We start from the raw sequence: 16,767 nt of genomic DNA on the forward strand, positions 1-16,767 counted from the left end.
TGCAACAAAACCAACTCCCCCCGATGGAACCCTCCCTTCCCCACCACCACTAGCAGCTGCCTGGGACTGCCACACACAGCAGCAGGGCATGAAGCTGCCAGTGGTGGGCAGCCATTCTGGCTGAGGAGCAGTGCCCAGCCCAGTCGCCTCCCCACCCCTCCACCCCTGCAGCCAGTGCTCAGCAGAAGGCGGCACAGCCTCTGCCTGTGGCAACCAAATCCAGGACTCTTGCTTCAATTTACACCAACAGGGCAAAACAGCCTATGAAATCTGGGACTGCCCCAAATCTGGGATGTAAGGTCACCCTATGCAAGCAAGCTTTTCATGTTGCAAAGTGCAGCTGGACTGTTGCAGGGTGACCAGCACCTGAAAGGGGACAGGTATTTTACACCTCCAACTGGAGGGATGAGTAAGCAGAAACCTAGCTCAGCAACAAACTATGAGATGGGTTTGCCAGGGGATATTTTATAAACACAAACCAAACAAGGTAATGCAAAAAAAAAAAAGTGGAATAAACAAAAGCTCCCCAGCCTTGCAGATTAGGCAAGACCCAGCCCTCCAGATAAAGCACTCAGCTCCTCCTTTTTCTCCAGCAGCCTTTAGTTCAGTGATTATCAACCATGGTGTCACAGCAACCTGGTATGCCATAAGTTTCTTTTAAGGATGCTGCAGGGTATTGTGTAATATTAGCATGGTTAGGTGTGCACATGCCTACACAACTCACAAGATAAACAAAGGGATGTCAAATAGGAATCAAAAACATTCAGACTTACTGCAGTCTTTGAGTTCTTTCCAACAGAAGAATTACTCTATTCATTCTCCATAGTCAAAAACTGAGTGAAAACTAAGAGCTGGCATATTCAGAGGGGTGGCTTGACTCTAATGAGACTGAGACTGCCTTAGTGTCATAATTCCTTGGACACAGGTTGGTCAGAAGAATGGAAAGAGAAAGAACCAGCCATGTGTTCTTCTAGCTTAAGGCAATCTGAGATGAGGTTACTCTGATGTCACCTCCCTAAACGATAATCACTTTCAAAGTTTTAATCTCAAATTAAGGTTTTACTCTTTTCCCCCTGCCTTTTACAGTCAGAGTGGACAACAACATCCTGTCTAGGAGTCAGCCCTGCAGTTTGGACATTGGGTTTGACTGCTCTGTCTTTAGATCCATGCATCTGGATGTTATCTACATTCTTCAGCCTTTTCCTACATAACCACTCTGAGCAGCAGCCCTTTTTCTCCATTTACACAGTTAATTCATACCCATGCCCTCCTCATTTTGCATCCACTTACAGTCACTTAAACACTCAGCTGCAACGACTGCTTTAACCATTTGCCTCGACTTGACATCACTGTACTGGATCCCCCTCCTCTAACTGAACATAGACTTGATCTGAGCCTTCAAGAGGCCAAGAAGTGAATATAGCTTTACTTTTAAAGACCTTTCACTGGCTTACCCTCCCACTTTCTACCATATCACCTTCTACATGATAAGAGATATTAATCCCCATATTCGCTTTAGCAGGGATACCAATCCACTTGCTCCATTTGCCAAATTTTCACCCATTTACCTTTGTGCTTTCTCCAGTGTCCCCGAAACTGCAATAGTTTTCCTTCAAATCCCTGTTTAAAATTCACTTCTGCTGCAATACCAAAGAAAAGTTCCACCACGGTTGGGCAGCTTCAATGAAACTCTGACTCTATTAAATCAAATGGCAGATCTGCACCCACTATTTAATTTAGTGGGTCTACAATTTCTTTCCTGGTGTTCCGTCTCTTATCATGCTGATTTGAATCATTTCATGGTTATCTCTGGCCCCTCCCCTGCCTGTGTGTTGCAAGAAGTCATTTCTAGTCTTGTACTTAGTATGCTCTTCAGGGAAGGGACTTTTTTTTGCTTTATATTTATACCGATATGGTGCCTAGCAGAATGGATTTGGAAACTTTTCACATTACTGGAATACAAATAGTAAATTCTAATAATTGTACACGTACAGTGTAATCAGTTAAATTCCGGTCCTGTGCTTCATTTGGTTTTCATGTTATTTTATGCCAACATATTTTTATAGCTTTTTGGAGTCTGGTACACATTTGTATTCATAGGCAACGCATGGGAGGGCATGTGCCCCCCCATATCTCTGTGCCAACAGTGGGGTGCATGGCTACAGTTTGGCTGAAGCCAGCACCCAGCAGCAGCGAGGGAGGTGGTGGCAGTGGCAGTGCAGAGTTGTGCCCCTCCACTGTCAACACATACACATAGTCTATGCTTACATTTTCAGCATCTCAAAACTTACACTCTCTCACTAGATTTATTTAAACATATGAAATAAACTCTAATGTGGACACAAACCTCATGTACCAGTCTTTAAGCAGATACCACATTTCGGAACGATTTATTTGGACATGAGGAGTCAGAAAAATTATACTTAGAATGGAGCCACAATAATGGAGTGACTAGCACACCTCCATAGCATTGAAAGGTCAGCAATAAGAATTCAGGTAACAATCTGGCTGATTATGCAAGAGGCAGGAAAAAAGCCAGCTCTCTCCTTTTGCTGTCCTGGCCCACCAATCATTTTGAATACCATTTAAATGCCACAGGGGTAAGCGTTTTAGAGCAATGGCTAAGACACGGAGCAAAGTTTCCATCAGTGAAGTAACCAGGTTGCCACCTGACGGCAGGGAGTGTAACTATGGGGCTCCATCTTCTTGAAGTGTAATGCCCTTGAAGGGAAGCTAAGTGCCAAATTGAGGCCCAGAGGGAATTAAGGATGCTCAGGGCCCTCCTGGATGAGAAGGGCTGTATCATTTTCTAGCTTTATACAACTCCTACTTGGTAGCTGTTGTATAGCTGGCAATACAGCAACGTTTTTAGGGTTTCTGGAGCCCTCAGTAGAAGGGACATTCTTCAAGGCTGACATACAATGTTCCCAAGACAAGTATAAAAGACTTACAGTATAAGTCCCAACTGCCAGATCTCTGTGGTCAGCTTAAACTCTGGTCTCCCCATACCACTGCGATTACAATGGAGAATTCTGCTGGGCACCAATCTGTGTTGCACTAACATCGAAATACCACTTCCTCCTTTCTTCCCCCATTAGCTGCAGTGGCAATGACAAAGTTAGTTGCCTGCACACAGCCCAGCACACAGGAAGCCAGTGTTTGCTACATCAATATTTCTACATTTGATAATAAAAAGGAACTTATCGTTGCTTCAGACACACATCCGCATGGAACAAAAAAAATTGATTCTCAAAATACTGTCAGTAATTCATTATGAGGTTTCTAAGAAGGCTGACAAAGCTTAAATTTAATAAGCAAAAGTATAGCTATAAAATAGTTCTTTATAAAGTATCCAGACCACATTGTCAAAGATAGATACCTAAAGTTAGACATGTATAGGTAAATGTACCATCCATACGTTGATTAAGTGGCCCAATTTTCAGAGTCGTTGAGCACCCACAGCTCTCCTGCCTTTTCGAACAATTTGTCTTAACATTGTTGCTCTGCGCATGCACATCTTTTTACCTTCTCAGCTTAAGCTGCCTACGTGAGGCCGAATTACAAGTTACATATCTTCCTGAGAATCTAAGAGTTGAAAAAGACATGTGCCATAAAAGAAATTGAAGAGATGAGCCGCAGAATTGACTTAACATACTTATCCTGCTTTCCTCAAATGGGGCTCTTACTGCTACAACCAACGGCTCAAAGATTCCCCATTGTAACACTTCCACTGGACTATTGGTTTGGCTTGGGGAGGAAAGATATGTTCAATTAGAGGTCCTAGAGAGTAGACCAGGAGGTGATTAGAAGTCCCTAGACAGGAAGGTTATATCTAACATTAAAAAGCCCTTTAACACAACAAATAATAACGTAACAAGATCCAATGGTCAGAAGCTGAAGATGGGAAAAATTTTAATTGGAAACAAGCAGCACATTTATGAGAGTGAAGATAAGTAGTCTCAGGCCTAGACTGCCAAGGCATGCGGTAGATTCTCCATCACTTGGAACGTTCAAATCAAGACTGAATCTCTTGGAGACCTGCTCTGGTTCAACCACAAGTCACCAGGCCCAAGAGTATTTACTCATGTAGCAGGGCAAAACAGTTCCTTCCACTGCACAAATCTGTGGGTGAAATTTTACAGCCTGTTTTATGTAGAATTTCAGAGCAGGTGATCAGAGTGATCCCTTCTGGCTTTAAAATCAAATCCTAGTGAAGACAAAACGTAGTCTGGGAGGACTAAACCTACATTCTTGGCACTTGATTTCAGCACGCATTACTTCAGTATGGAGAAATGAAACATTGTGGTTGATATACAGAAAAATATTTTGGTAAAAGAGCTCCTGACAAACATGTGAAAGAAGCAGACTCTAATGTCAGTAATTCAGTCACAAGATTTTAAGCCCCCCCCCGGGTGAATGTTTGACTGTGACCTGACCTATCCATAAGTAGCAGATGTAAGAACAGGATTTTTGCGGTAACCCTTTTTAAACTGACAAAATATTTAAGGACAAACCCTAAAAGCTAGCTCGTCAACTGGCTTTTTACTTTCCTAATTATCTTTAGGAACTTAGAGTTGTGTGTACAAACACACAAATAATGCACAATTAAAATCTGCAGGAAGGCTGAGATACAGCATGGTACTTGCTTTTCTGTCTGGAAATCCTGACAAAACATTAGTTTCATAGGTTGAACTCAGTCAACACAGTATATTCGCACGACAGATGCACAGATTTTTAATGTCTAGTTAGCATCTTATTTTACGAATACATTCAGTTTTATCAGCATGTCCAGAGCTTTGAATGGTTTTGATGGGACCGAGACTGATGAAGGATCACTTCAGCAGTAGTAATGCAGCACTCAATTTACATAATTTAGAAATAAAAACCAAATATCTAGAACCTTATTTGCTTACTTACAATTTTACCTTCCTTCTCAGATTACTACAAAAGGCTTATTTAAAATCACAGCAATAAATATAAACAGTTATTCTGCCAATTGCTTTCCAATTGCAATTAAGGTTTCTGAAAACCACACTGAGGAAAGGATTGCATTTTGGGCACTACTTTTTAACCAGTGAGTTCAAGTGTTTGGACAAAGCTCGGAGCAGCTTTGCTTAACTTTGTAAAAAGCCAAAATGAAAAATACTCAACAGAGAGTCTGAAAAATACAAACAAAACCAGAAATACGCTATGTGCGCACCTGCATGAAGTTATATTTATGTAGAGCTATGTGAAAAAAAGGACTTTTCCCCAAATGTCTTCAGTTCATTTTGTGTAATTTCACTTTTCCATAGTTATAGGGCTATGGATATTTTTACCATACTCACATAACAGCACACACATGCCAAATGAACAAAAATCAAGCAGATGTAAAACAGCCACTGTTGACTTTGTCTTTCGTTAAAACAGGATAACATCCTATATTATCCCCCTAATCTGGCGTTACGTTGGGACAGAAAAAAGAGGACCTAATTTACTATGACTGCTTGACATTTTACTGGAAGAATTTCCCTCACTCTTCTTTCCCAGCTCTGATAACCAAGTCAAAGTGGATTCTCTTGACTCTCCTGAGCCCACGGCATGGATTCAGGTAGCCAAAAATATGGAGTGACAGAAAGTTAAAAATTGGAAAATGAACCTTGAAAAGCTGGATTTAAATTTTTCACCGACAGCTCTGCAACAAAATATTTCATGCTTAAACTGAATTTGCAGAAAAATAAAAGATTATATGGAGAGGTTGTGAACTAAAAATCTAGCTTTACGGAGGGCATCATAGAGGACAGTCTGGTTGTATTCTGTCCTCTACTGATACGAAACCTGACACCTTTATGTCCTCTGTTTTTCTCTTGGAGAGAAAAACAGAGGACATAAAGGCATCGGGTTTCGTATCAATACAGAACAGGGGACAGAGTAGCAGAAAACCAGAGTGTCCTCTGTGATGGCCACTCTATCTAGCCTGTTTGCACCCCGCCCCCAAGTTTAAAGATATGTTTAACATGGTCTCTTCTACAGCTGTGCAGATAGGGAGAGCCGGTTCTTGGCAACAGAAATTTTAATCTGCTAGAGTGGAGGCAACAACTGTGTGGCATTTATACGCATGCCATATACCATTAATATTTATCTCCCTGCTCTTCCCTCTTGAAATTCTGAATACCAGAAGTACTGCAAATTGCAATTCTGTTTTACAAAGACACTACACATACTTTCACAGCGCATCTTTAATTTTGACACGAACATTTTGTATTGAGATTTCAACCCTTAATACGCTTCTTATAAAAGTAATTTCTGCTCCTCCTTAATAGGTTCTCTTCACAGATTAGCTTTGTATATTGTGTATTACCTGTTTTCCACTTAATTTCATGCTTTTCTATTTCTAAGCATAAGAAAGTCTTTAAAAAAGAACAAATGTATTGACATAAAATCTGCTGCTCTGCCCAAATCAGTCACATATTTAATATCTGAAAATCACTGTAATTTAAGGCAAATCAAGACAGACCAAATTTTAGACTTCAGTTCTGATTCACTCTTTTTCCTTTCCTTTAAATATTAACTGGACTGAATGGAGACTATACAACAGGCACTCTTGTGTACCCTGTTAAGTAAGTGAACTAAAAAAGACCCAACAGCCCCAAAATATGTTTTTCCCTAGCCTCTTTAAATATTTTTCATGCTGGCTAATCATAAATAAAAAGCACCTTGATGTTTGGAAAACAGTTACCCAAGACACTTGCAATGACAGTTTGAACACATAATGCACATAAAGATTACCGCATGTAAACGTGTTCCCCTGAAACTCCTCAAATGGAACAAATTAGAAAGCAATCAATAGTAGGCTACTTCACTTCTCCAACAAACACAAGCGTTTCAGACATAAAGTCTAATTGCTACACAAGCTACTCCACCATTTTTAGCTCACAGATGTCTTGTCTAATACCTCAATGCACTTTGTTATATGGGCTTCAAAAAGGATCTGAATGATGCAACAACGGAGCACAGTAATCTGATTGGGAGCATAATTGCCTTTAACGTTAATACAAGTTAGATGCATCCATCCAGAACCTAGAAGGTCTCTGTGCTGTAAGCGTACAGTACACTCTGGTTAATTTGCTTGCAGGACTATTCTACCCTATGGTTTAATTTGCCATTGTTTCAATTTGCATCCTTGCCCTCAGGATCAGTCACTGCTAATTGTTCACTACTGGATAATTCGCCATTATTTGCATTCCCCTTCGAGCAGCAAATTAAACCAGCATTTACTGTAAGAGGGAAAGGAAAGATTAAAAAGTCTGTTATACTGTTGTTTTATTTTATTAAAGACAGTTTTGAATGGCTTTCCATCTTTGTAGATTTTCACCCTGCTTGTGGGGTCACAGTCATCTAAGTGTTTACAGCTGCCCACCATTCTATTCTGAAGGTCCCCGCTTCTGCATGCAAAGCCCCATCTCATGTTATCCATTAACACTGCAATTTTTCTTTCAGCTGAAAGGGTTAGACGTGTGACATCCATTAAGAACACTGCTTTGTGGCACTACTGGCAAGAGTGCCATAAAAAGGAGAGAGACAATTGCAGCACTCTCTGGCCCAGGGAATAAGTGCATTTCTTACAACAGAAGACATAACATTCATTCATTTTCATTTCTAACAGGAACAAAAAGCACCCTTTCCACATGCCCAAAGTGTTTTTATAAATCATTTAAATTACCAAACCTTACTGAATTTGTTGCACAAATAGTTGTCCAGTTACTCCAACTCATAATAAAATCAAATCGTCCAGTCTGAGCAACAGATACATGTAAATTCGACACTTTCATTTCAAAGCCTCAATCTCTGTATACACTTCCTCTCCAAAAATGCCCATGGGACAAAAAAGATAATCTTCATGACATATTCTGGAACAGGTTAGTGGTACCTAGAATTTTAACTAAAGTAGCTGCAGTCGCAGTTGGGTCCTACCTTGCTAGATGCTGTAGATCACAAAGGTAAATTGGAGATTATAAACTCATCCTGAAAAATAAATATGCATTTATAATTGGGCACTATCTTTTCATTGCCTCTTTTTGAAGGGAAAAAGCTCTAAAACCTTCTAATGGAGGCACTGCAAGCCATGACACCCTAAACAGAAAAAGACGGCATGGAACATGGCAGCTGAATGTGTTTATCTACCTGAGTTTCATAAACAAGCAAATTACAGTAGAAAGTGAGTTTGTGCATTGGGACTGCAGACTTTGCTTTCCCATCTCCTATCTTCCCTATAATCTAGAAGCTGAGCCAGCATAGATGGTACTGACTTATATAAGGTACCTACAGCTGCATGACCTAAATGCCAAGCTCTGAAGTATATGTTCCCGCAATAGAATGAATATGTGCTGAGCTGGTATTTTGTCTTGTCCATTGTGACGGTCTTGAAAACTACTGAGTTGTGTTGTGCTAATGAAGTATGTTGCTTTGGAAATCTTTTTTCTTGGACTATACAAACTTGTTTTTTCTTTTTAAATGTAAGACAATAAACTTGTTTTACTTCTTCATATGGAGTTAAATTCATTTCTATGGCCGAGCTCTGGCTGGCATGGGGATACATCTCAGAAAACTGGCTCCCTAACCCCTAAGCAAATTTGTGCATGTCTGAAGGAGAGGACTGCTCTGGTGTTTTTTTGCCACTCAAATGGACCATATTCATGAAGGATAAGCACAGATAAGTAGTAATCAGCTATGTTCCCTCCCTAGTTTTTTCCTCCTACATCACATCTTCAATGCTAGAGTTGCTATTTAAGGAGCTGCCTCTTATACCAATGTTCAGGTGAGTCCCATGGCAAGAAAATTCCTTGTTGGAATTCTTGGTTAAAAAGCAAACTCATGGTATCCCATGCAATTTCAAAATCTTCTATACCACCTTTTTCAAGAAATACACATAAGAAACTGTGGGTCATAATCTTAAAACACTTGTTTTAATTGCATTAACGTAGGTTTAAACAAGGGATGCTTTGGGCTTATCTGAACTTGCAGAGTAGGCTGAATTAGTGGCTGGATGGGAAACTCTCACCCCTCAGTAGAGCAGGAAGCAGGGTTATTTTTGTAAAGTATAAGGGGCAAAGTTCTGTTTCAGGTCTTCACTCCTGATGGTCAAAGTGCATGGTACTTTCAGAAGAACAGGGGTATTAACCTTGCTGTTACAACTAATCCTCAATTTACATGATTACTCTCCTCTACCATAATTTCCCCTAGAGACTAAACTTGATACGATATTCTTACTCATTTCCTGTTCTATCCTGCTGAACAATATATGAGCTGTTTAACAGCACACAACAATGATTTTACTCAGAAGTGGCTGAATTTCAGCAACAGGCTGTTCCAACACAATGGTTTCTAAAGACGTTTGAGATTCTTTTGGACGAAAAGTTGCTATATATAAAAGTCATAAAATAAAACATAACAGGCCCATATCATTCATTTACTTTTAGTGAATGCCTGTGCCATTTTGCTCATTGGGCGTGTGTACATGAAATGAAATTTCCCATTTGTGCCGACACAACTGCATTTGTGTTTGCACGACCCAGGATTTCCCACCACTTTAAAGTCCATTTTAGTGCTGTATGCTAACACTGCTATTGAGGCTAGGGACAGAAGTTATGCATTGACCACTTTCAGTCATCAGAAACTGGTTTAAACCTGTAACAGAAGTTCAGTGTACATAAACACGTTTCAAAACGGCTAAAATGGGTTTAAGATAAACCTTACTGAATGCAGTATCAGATTTAACTGATTTGGGTCAAACTGGTTTATGACACTTCTGTCCTAGACCCCCTTCTGGTTCACGTTGAATCAGAGTCCCCCAGCATCCAGCATGCTTTCCATCCCTAGGTTGGGCTATGCTGTCTGCTCCAGCAGTGAAGGGTTTTTGGGGAGGTGTGGGGAGAAGACACAGGGACTGTCCCCCCAGGCAAACCCCTGCTGGGGTCTTGGGCTGGGAGGGGAGCGGGGGGATTAAACTTACCGTCCCCTGAGTACAGAGCTGCCCTGCCCTGCTAAAAACTTACTGCTGGCTGTGACTGGACTACAAATCCCAGAGGCAACTAGAAGCAGGAAGAAGAAATGATGAGCAACCCCACAAAGTCCTGCTGCTGAGATTCTGGACTGCAAATCCCAGAGACCTCAGAAGCAGCAAGAAGAGGAAGCAGCCATGTCTATAACAAGTTACCTTCCCACAAATCACTGCCTATATGTAATGTGTTGTATCTAGTTGGAAGAGTAAACCAATTTTTTGTTCAATCCTTGTCTCCCCGCCCTCCCCACCATTTTGGCTTCATTCCACTTCTTTTATAGTGTATATTTTCCTGACCTGTCTTCAGTGCATTACATTATTTTACCGGACCCCTACTTACACTAGTACCTACTTTTTGTTCTCTGTCTCCTAATCTTCTGTCTTTCCTCTCCCCATCTCCCTCCAGTCCCCATTGCCTCACTCAATACAGCACTATAATTTTCTAAACTAAGGTATTCCATTCAATCCTCCTTTTCCTCTCCAAAAATCCTCAACCAACCCCTCCCCTCCAACATATACATAGCTCCTATAAACATTGCACGCAGATATTTTAGGAATTTTGACATTTAATAGCCAGAGGACTAAATCAAGGCTCATACAAAAGACACTCCCAAACTGACTGATACTATATTTCTGAGGTTAGATGGCAATCCTTCCTCCTGATTTTGAGGTACTGGACAAGAGGAAGATGCTGGTTCCTAAGCCAGTTTATACCTTCAGATTCTGTCTGGGGAACCCCTTCAACCTACCAGCCCCCAGCAATGAGGTTTTTAATCAAAATGAAGCCTCCCACAGCTTGCTCTGGCTGCTGCAAGACTCTCTCTGTCTGTCTCTATATTTGTTTCATCTCAGAACCTTCTGGCAGCTGCAGAAGTGGGAGGATAGATCTTCACTACTCTAACCTTTCCCTAGGCTCTGCTTTTGAATCATTCCCCTCAATGAATGTTCATAGTCCTGCAATGTAGTAGCAACTTCATGCTGCTGTAGCAGTTAGGCTAAATTATGTTCAGCAGAAGAGGCAGGAACTAGAATGACCTGCTTCTTGTCCGTTTCCCTGCTGTCCTCATAATTCTGCAGTGACCGTGCAAATTTACAGGACTAGTCAACTTTCACTCTAAGGCTACAGACAGAAATTACATATAAACTGGTACAAGTGATTGGAAACTGGTTCAAATCTGTAACACAAAAGTTCAGTGTACATAAATCACTTTTAAAATAGCCCAAACTGGTTTAAGATAAACCTGGATGGATGTAGTATCAGACTTAACTGATTTCGGTTAAATCAGTTTATGAAACTTCTGTCCCGGAACACCTCCAGATTCAAGTCAACTCACAGTCCTCCAGAATCCCAAGTTACTTTGCACCTTCCCTGCAACCTCCTCCCCCCTTACAGGGTGGGCAGGCTAGCCTTGGCCCAAGCTGTCTGCTCCAGCTGAGCAGGGAGGTGTGCTCTAGCGCTTTCTGGCTTCTGGCCTCAGCCACTGCAGGCACGTTGGCTGCATTTCTGGAATCAAAACTGAATGTCTGCTCACTTGCTTACTGGTTCAATCTATGCAGCTTAAATTAACCTGAAAAAATCAAATCAATTTAGCTCTGGGCTTTTTGACTGACTGTACTTAACCTAAGGCAGCTTAGAAATGCCAGAAGCCAGGTAACTGGTTCAAAAAGCAAGTAAATGTAGAGCTATCCTGGCTTACTCTCAGAGTCAACTTTGTAACCATGAGGGTTAAAAACAACTAAAAAACCCCCCAGACAAACTAAAGTTTAGGATTTTACAAAAGATGAGGCATGTACAAGAGAAGGCTTTGCACTCTCCAGACACAAGTGCATCTTTGAAATATTATCAATGAAACAGTAACCCAAGTCAATAGTTATCAGTTACTTAGGGACTGGTCTGCCAGGTCTATTTTCTTGAATAAATAAGTGCTCATAAGTTTGGGTCCTTTAGAGGAGAACTACAAGTGAAAAGGGAGAGTTTCTACATGAAAAAGTAATACAGATGTATAAAAGATCCAAAAATATACCAGTATTATTTTATTCTAAAAAGAATTTTCTCTTCAATTCCCATTAGAAATATTAGACTTTTGACTGCTCTGTTTTGTTTTTTTTCAGTAGGAGTCTTTTGAGAGGTAGAAAACTAGGGGAAGTATAATGCAGTACAAGATGGAAACCCAAGCCAATGAGAAGGGAAGATAATTTTATCAGAATGTTTAAAACATTAGTGTTGTTAAAAACTTTTTAGATTAAATACCTGCTTTATGGCAGGAAAAAAAGAAGCATAAGAGAAGTTTTTTTCCTAAAAAAATTCCCGCCCTTTCAAGTCGGGGCTAAAAAGACTTATAAACGCTAGGTCGTCACTCCCACAGCATGAACAAGAAAGATGAAAATAGATGTAACCCTTACCTCCCTAACCTCCTGTACAGCACGCAGACTTTTGCCCCCACCCCCAAAAAAGCCTTTTCTGAAACATGAAAGAGAGAAAAAAAATAGGCACAATAGATTCACCCTCCTTCCCCATTTTTAGAGATCTTATATATTACTGTATCAGCAGGTCAAGACTCTTTCATTCTCTTTTGTCAGCACATACTGAGATTCTGCTGGTGTTTCCAGTCAAGTTAGTTATAGATTTGAATTTCCTTTACTACTTAAAAAAACTAAATAAGGACCAGCACTTTATGGGAAATCAAGCATAATCCCATCACTATCCCTGCTGCACAATTTTATTTCTTCCCTGCGGACCAGTTTACTGAAAAATCTCACACATCAGCCTGAACTGTTTTTGCATAAGGTTGAAGAAATATACAGCCAAAAATATACTTTCTTCTACTGAGACAAAAGGAAATCTGGTTCAAGTCTTTGTATAGCTTTAGAATGTGGTATGGACTGCAGGGAATATTTTGGAAGTTGCACTTCACACTTACCACCATTTTATTTTCGGCAGCTTCATTATTTTCCTATTCATCACAAAGGAATCTACTGCCCCTTTTTGTTAGTACCCAAACCTGTTACGCAAATTCTATTACATTTTTTAGTCATGGATACTGTGTAATAAAACAGACAGAGTTATACAGAAGATTATGAAGTCAATATGCTTAAGGGCCAGAGTTCTGCTACCTGGCTAATACATTGCAAAAACGTGTGTTCAATTAGAATTCAAGAATCTGGTTTTTCACGTGTTAACTTCAAGTCTCTTATGCCATAATTATTTAAGCATCTTCATTGTTTGGTGCCCCCTTTGACAAACCTTGGACACAATGCCACAGAAGTGAAGGCACCTACAATCCAAGACAGAATCAACAAAAATGGTGGGTCCTCAACAGCTCTAACCCAGAGACAAGGTGTCTCAAGGTGGGCACTATGATAGGCTCATTATACTCCATCCCTACTCTAAGGGAACTAGGAAAACTCCTCTAACTCCTGCCACAAGTGCACCCTGTAACTGGAGGAATCTATAAAGAAGATGTGCAGGAACAACTGCCAAGGTGGCACTGCTTCTCTCTCCCACACTTGAAAAATAGGAAGATAGAATATAATGCTGCTTTTGAATATTTTGATCTCAACCTATCTGTGAGCTTGGTCTAAGATTGTTGCCATCTCTTCATGAAGTCACTGTTTTATAGAAGGGCAAATAACTATAATTTCCCTTACTAGGGCTGACTAAATACCTACCAGTGATAGTTTTTCAGCTATTTCATTCTTCACTTAGAGCAAAACATTTGTACAAAAGCAAAAGTAGAAAAAAAACTTCCCAAGAAGAGATGCAAGGAACAAGAAGACCAGTTCAATTATTCATGCTATATAAAGATGACTAGAGCTAACGCCACGCCTAAAACTTGAAGAGTGTTTAAAGGAAAAAAAATCCATAATCTGCAGTGTTTAAAAATGCTGTATGTAATTAATATGCTTCCCTTGTCACTTTCTTCACACAGAAACATATATGCTATGCCAGATTTGAAGTCACTTCCTTCCTTGAGTGATCATTTAAATAAGCAAAAAAGTATATGTAACAGAATAATACTCTGACAGCTTAATGTTCCACAATTGCTTGGCACATCTAAATGAATGTGCAAGGTGAAGGATAACAGTGAAGTGGGCCCTGCTTGTTTATTCTTGTGGCCTTCCTTCACTTCTAACTTGGTTATTTTTGGTACATACTATTTTTTTTTAATCAGAGCTCTCTGAGTATGCAATGTCCTCCATGACAATAATCAATCTGGAAGTAATAAGTTCTGAAATTTGAGGGCATAAATAACAGACCAGCATGTCCCTGACACATTAATATAAGTGGTCAGTTTCTACTTCTGCAGAGAATGTGTTTTCATTTAACACAGTAAAATATGTAAAATGCTTTTGATCCATCTCTCTGACAAAGGAGTGACTTTGACAGGAGCTTCACCATAAAATCAGGACGCGTTATCTGTTGCAATTCTTTTGGCTAAAAGACGACAGATGTTACAGGGCTAAATTAGCACTTTAAGCAAATCAGGTCAAAGCAGAAGTTTTCAAATCTCATTTTTCCCACATAAGAGAGCTCTGACCAGGACAGGCTGGATCCAGACCTGGATCTCAACTGGGCCAAAGGTTCAGGCCCAAGATTAAAGTTTCTGTTTTTCTATGAAATACATCTTGAACAACCCAAGGGATGCAATGGATATCAGTAAATGACTTCCTGCTAAATTCTGTAAATTGTAACTGTAAAAAAACCAAACAAACCAATACTGCGTTAGCCAAAATTTGGCACAGATTCATCTTGGATGTTTCATTTGGCTGGAGTGTAGGATTTGGTGAGCAGCCAGCAGCACTGATCAAGTGAACCAAACCATAAAACATAACACAGAGGGGAAAAATATTACTGGCATGCAAATGTTGTTGGCAACGGCACAGCATCCTCACGTCCAATTTTAAACAGCAGAAGCTTTCTATACTCTGTAACATAATATAAGCTTGCCTTTCCGAAATAACAAAAGTTAACAGCTCTGACAGCTTCCTCCATTACTGTGTTTCTTTGCCCCCTACATATTGTGCTTAGATTACGTTCCTTGATAAATATATTCCCCAAAGTGACAAAATGTCTAACCCGGTGCATTCTTAATACACCAAGCTAACGTAACTCCCCTAAGATTTTTCAGTGTGCTAACTACCATTCAGAACTGATTTACAGCTCACGCCAATGGTGTTTTATTCATTGCCGTGCAAAATAAAGAGAAGATGCACACTTTACTTGCTGTGCAGACGCTAACAGTTTTAGTAAAACAAGTTACCAACCATATAAGAGAAAGTGCCCTGTGCTCTTAATTAACAGTTACAAAAGCAGTAGGAAAAAAAAAAAAAAAGCTCAAATCTTATTACTGTACCGAACAGTCAATACCGCCACACAATTACTTTTACCACTGGGTCTTGTATAAGGTTAATAATCCTACTCTGAGCTCTTTATAGATGTACTCCAGGACTTTCATTGACACAGATCCATAATCGACTGTAACCATCCCTTACCCGACCCATCATGTGGGTGCCAGAGAATATTTTTGTCTTTAAAGTGCAGTTCTAAATCAAGAATGTATACGCATTATTCTCCTATTGTACCCAGTTCAAGGGTCTCTTGTCTGTTAAGTGCTTTGGGGGGTAGTAATTAAAATATTTCAGTAGTATTTGCTGAATGCCTGTATTAGCCAGATTGGGTTAGGAGTGCACTAGCAGCCAACTAACTTTTATATGTTTGTCTCCTAAATTTCCATCTATATAGTTCATGCTCTGCCCCTTGTCATGATTCAGCATACACCAGTGGTGATGTGATACAAGGTATGACAGGACTATAAAGTTACAAGTGAAGAATCAAGTATGCTACTCTAAAAAAGGAGGAAGAAGAGGAGGAGGATACATTTTCCAAGTTCCTGCATTAATTTACACCCAAATATAACAGAAAAAATGATATTTGAAAAAGTGACAAATATTGCTTTTACTTGCCCTAGCTCGAACTGGGAACCATTTTTTGTTTATTCTGATTTATTTAAAAGGTGTCCATCTGGAACTCATCTTGCATGTGTGCTGAACACGAAATCTTCCCCAGATAGGAATCTGCATATGTCTAAGACAGCTTGGAGAAGACAAACCAATGCTTTTCCTAACATTTCCCTCTCAAGTAATGATGTCCACAAGTCCAACTAGGGCTCTGGAGTCTGCTTGCAGTTTGGGGTTAAACTGAGACCCATCAATGACTCCTTTGAGACCAAAAAGTTGGCAGGCTGAAAGCTTCCCTTGGCTAAATGAGAAAATTGACTAAATGAGAAAAACAGTTTTAACTGATTTCACCTTGAATGTCTTCTGCAGAACATGAGAGCTAACCTAACAATGGAAGAAAGAAAATTTGCAGACAGGCATGTCTACATTTTCCTATTCCTCAGCATCATGAAATACTTCAACAGGATTTCAACAAGCAGGGGGAAAGCAGTTTTGTCTAATGAATAACAAAAATGGAAATAATCTCATCAGGTAGATCATTTCTGTTTGCCAAGGCACTACCACATACAACGGTGTGTTCCCCCAAAAAACAAAGGAACGTCAACTCTGAAACATTTTATGAAGGAGTATCTCAGTAGCCATCTTAGGTCTAGGTCTTAGGCTAGGTCATGGTTCTCAACCTTTTTACATCCGAGGCATCCCTCAACAGACTTAAGGCACACATTATACTCAAGGCACCCCTCCATAACTTGTGGGAATTAAGTGGCACC

At 40.0% G+C, this 16,767-nt stretch overlaps 1 protein-coding gene across 3 annotated transcripts in view; it reads right to left on the minus strand.

The window, feature by feature from the left end:
• Nucleotides 1-16,767, minus strand: part of MARCH3 (membrane associated ring-CH-type finger 3) — a 139,178-nt gene that overhangs the window by 78,689 nt on the left and 43,722 nt on the right. Inside the window, exon 1 of one of the 3 annotated variants that reach the window (XM_019516852.1) lies at nucleotides 1,569-1,742. The exons of the other annotated variants lie outside the window; for them this stretch is intronic. The gene's annotated coding sequence lies outside the window, so the exon portion shown is untranslated. Of the gene's footprint in view, nucleotides 1-1,568; nucleotides 1,743-16,767 lie in introns of those variants that run through there. 3 annotated transcript variants of the gene reach the window in all.

This window comes from Gavialis gangeticus, unplaced genomic scaffold, assembly GCF_001723915.1.
Source record: "Gavialis gangeticus isolate Ggan-Ray unplaced genomic scaffold, GavGan_comp1, whole genome shotgun sequence".
NCBI lineage: Eukaryota > Metazoa > Chordata > Crocodylia > Gavialidae > Gavialis > Gavialis gangeticus.